The sequence below is a fragment of the Opisthorchis viverrini genome (genome assembly GCF_000715545.1).
Source record: "Opisthorchis viverrini unplaced genomic scaffold opera_v5_134, whole genome shotgun sequence".
Classification (NCBI taxonomy): domain Eukaryota; kingdom Metazoa; phylum Platyhelminthes; class Trematoda; order Opisthorchiida; family Opisthorchiidae; genus Opisthorchis; species Opisthorchis viverrini.
Genome location: NW_008751778.1, coordinates 179865 through 183897, shown reverse-complemented (window position 1 = coordinate 183897; position 4033 = coordinate 179865).

Here is a 4033-nt window from a genome sequence, read left to right as displayed (position 1 = left end):
CTGGTCCCACATGTCTGTCTGATATTGGCGTCACTTATATGGTTCCGTGACCCATTGATCTATCCCTCATCCAACCCCCCTTACTTTGATTCCTATTTCTCTAAAGTGTATGTAACCCAGATCTTAACCTTTTCCACGTGATTTCTGCTACCATATAAATTTGTGATGTATTAGCCAAGAGGAACAATAACAGAAAACAAGCTTTGTTCGCTACCTTCTTCTTCTTTCTTTGTGACCCTTCTGAATACAAGTAAATATGAATTGTAAATAACGTTGGCGATAGTTTCAAAACATCGCCCCAGCTGATTTCTAAAAACGAATGAAGTCACCAATCTTGTACAGTACTTTCTGGTGATATTGTGTGAGCTATTTTCTCAACTTAGGTTAACTCAATTTACGTACTTCTAATTGTGCTTACTTCCAATAGTAAGAACCAGATGACTACTGATCTGGTGCGAAATGGAGCAATTATCCAGTTAGGCATTAGAAACTGCTATAATTAGCAGGGAAATTGGGCGATGGATTGATGGCGGTGGATTGTGATGATCAAAACGTTGATTTCTGATATTTCCAGTGTTCACTTTTGTGTGTATTAGGAGAACCAGCTCCCAACGTAAATGGACTGCACAACAGCCAATGAAATAAGCGTTTTAGTTGAGACAGATTTCATTCGTTGTTCCACACTTGCCCTTGACAGATGAGTTCTATTTTTTAAATCACTTTTTGACCAGCCTAGAAATTCCCACGTGAGCTTTATGAACAGCCCGTTTCTGGCTGCACATGACACGCCTGTACGCGTCAGCGTTCAATATATCGATCAGCTGATTTGCACGTTCATTGGCCATCTGGTTTGGCTAAGCGCGTCGGGCCATCAAGCGGCTAATCAGACTCGGGTTCACGGCAGTAAGAAGGCATTAAGAAAACGGTGGTCCACAAAAGTGTGTTACTTGCAACATTGGTCACACAGAACTGTACTACTGTCATCGTAGATGTTACTTTGAGTGTATTTTCTTTAGTTCTACAGTTCTGAAGCAATATATGTGCAGATTGCCACGACGGAGGCCGGTAGGCGAAATGAATGTGTCCATGTAGACAATCAATGCCTTTGTCCTCGGTAGCCTACGTTAATTTATTCGCACCAAACAATCTTCCCCATCTGAGTCAACCACACGTTGTATATGAAATGCTTTGTGCACACAGAAACTCACGGGTTGCACAGTGATCAACAGACATGAGCATGAGAGGTGATGAACGTTCGACCATTCCCTCTCGTTAGGCTAAAAGAAGTGTCCGTTTTCAGGACAACACTCGTTTCAGATCAAATGCTTTACTCAATAAGCTAGCATCGTCCAGACTGATCCCACTGAGGGATCATCTATCCATCTATCCAATCAAGTCCCATTTTTAAAATTTCACTAACCAAATCTGCCGATAGATGGCTTGAGATTTGCTGGGCAATGCACTAGTTATCTACATGTGGACAGACCACTGCTGGTCAAGATTTCAATGTGATTATGCGCCCAACTTGAGTCTATTGTTGGATGGATGGATGGATAGATGGATGGAGATGCCCTAACAGAAACAAAACTGCGGATTCAGACATAAGCAACTGATGACATTCCGTCTACGATGAGAAACAAAGCAACTGAAATACAGTCTAGTCACTCGTCTGGTAAATTCAGGTGGTCCGACCATATGGGTTTTCAGTCATAAGCATCCTTTGGAATAGTATGACACTTGGAATTTGGCATATGACACGAGGTCGAAGCATGACTAGGCTTCAGACAAAAGGCGTTTACTTGCGAATAGATGCTTAGGTAGAATCCAGTTCTCTTCGCACCCACTTAGAGTACCATGTAAGCTGATTCGGTTCGCGCGCGCAGAACGCTTCTCCGTTGAATGATGAAGGACATCCCTACCGAGATGCGAATGCCACACACCAACAGGCTTGAGCGATCGAATATTGTTGATTACCTGCAATCGATCCTATGTCTTAATATTTGGTGCTAGGCTTAGTAGAAACTTTCTTACCTCGGGACAATAACAGAGTGCAAACAAAACGAACGAGGTGGACAGCACATAACTTGGCAAAAGACGTGAAAAAGAGTTTGGGTGTTGTTGGTGTTGTACGCCTTCCAGGATGGGGTCCACGTGACCCCATCTGTGTTTGGCTGGAGACGCTGCAAGAAATGGCGGCTAATCGACGTCAGTGGCGTTCGTGCTGTCAGCTTCTTTCCAGATGGTCTGTTTGAGCGGTTGGAGGTTTAGCCAACTCAGAATGCTTGACATGGCCCAGCATTAGGTCCCCTCCTTCACCCACTCTTTTTCTCTTCTTTTCACTGCATGGNGCAGGCGTCTGTGGCGCTATCCGGCGGGAATGTCCTGACTGGCGTGCCAGTTGATCGATAAAACCAAGTTATGTTACTGGTTGGTTGATCGAGGTGTCGGGCGTTCTGCTCAAATTACTTAAGCGCGAACACGCTCACCTGTTCAGGCGTAAAAATCCGGATGAGTCCAGCGTGCGCTGGTAGACTGGTGGTAACACACCGCCCACCTCGCATGTCAGATGTGCGGTGTTCAAGCCCCGCAACGGCCATTGGATATGCACTGCCGATGAGCTCTGATAAGGACGAAATTCAAGTCCGTTGCATCCTCCCTTCAGTGTTGACTCACCAAGACGGTTGCGTGAGGACAGAAAGACGATTGTTCAAACGAGACTCTACAAAATCCCCCACCGACCAATACCTGAGTTATATATTTATTGCTTACTATACTGTAGTTGCAGTGCGGTGGGCGTCCCTATATATATACGTCATCATTCACGTAGCGTCCAAGTCGAGTAGAACCAAACTTATAGGTCAAGATATTAGATATCTTGTCCACAGGCAGCCAGATCTGGACTCAATTGTTACTTATCTCACGAACATTAGGAGAGGTATGGAGGCGATTACACAGCACAATCGCCAGTGCCATAAAATTTCTACGACACAGCGATGAGACTGGAGCGAATGTTATGTAAATAAACTTAAACAGGAAGTGTCTGTAAGTTAGTAGACCATAAATTACATTTTTAGGTCTTGAAAATAGCAAGCGATTACTAGTCATCCGGCTACAGTAAGTAGCATAACACCAGACGGTGGAGTATTTTATTTCTACAAAATTTGTGTACGTCTATTTGTCTGTGTTTTTAAAACCCCTGGTAGAGAGGATGTGTCCACGCGTGAGTTTGGAGCATTTGCATTAGTTTAAGTATATAATCATGAAATCACACTACGCGCGACGAAGACTTTGAATGACTTGGAAGCGGTCCAGAATGTGAATGGTCTTCATTGTATTCGGGCATAACGGGTAATCGAACTCCCGTTCTGATGTGATATCGGATATTTTTTCAATCAACCCTTGAGTCAACTCACCTAGAAGTTCGCTTGCTTGTGTGATTTTTCAACAGAAATGTTTTACGACCTTCAGTAGGTAGACAGTCCCTTCGTGATACCACCCACATTGTTAGGACTTAACAGTATCAGCGATTGTTCAAAACACTGTATCAAAAATGTCCTGCGCGTAGTTTGTCTCCAAGCGTTGTTTTTATTCTCATTCAGCTGTTAACATCAAAACCAGGAACTCTGTTAACCGGATGTTAGTCATAAGGGTATGAAAGATGATCACGATACACGACCACATCCAACTCCGTCACGAAGAGACTGGACCTTACCATGGTGTTGCGGTTTGTGTACCTCGGCGACCCATTGAGCTATACTGGGGAGTGTCCTCACGATGCCCACAGAGTCTCTCATACCAGGTTGGCCCATGGGTCTGACGAACACAGTCTCCTGTCCCTCCGGGTTAGGGGTTGAGATATGTATGACCATGTGTTCCGTAGAAAAATGGTAATGTACTTGCATTTCCAGTCAAACACCGCTGCCTTGCGGTTAGGCTTTTGAGCCAAAAGCTTTGGTTGAGGACCCTAATCGTCCTCTTGTCTAGGTGTGGGCGCCTTGGCAGTATCCCAGCCCTCGTACAACCATGACCTACA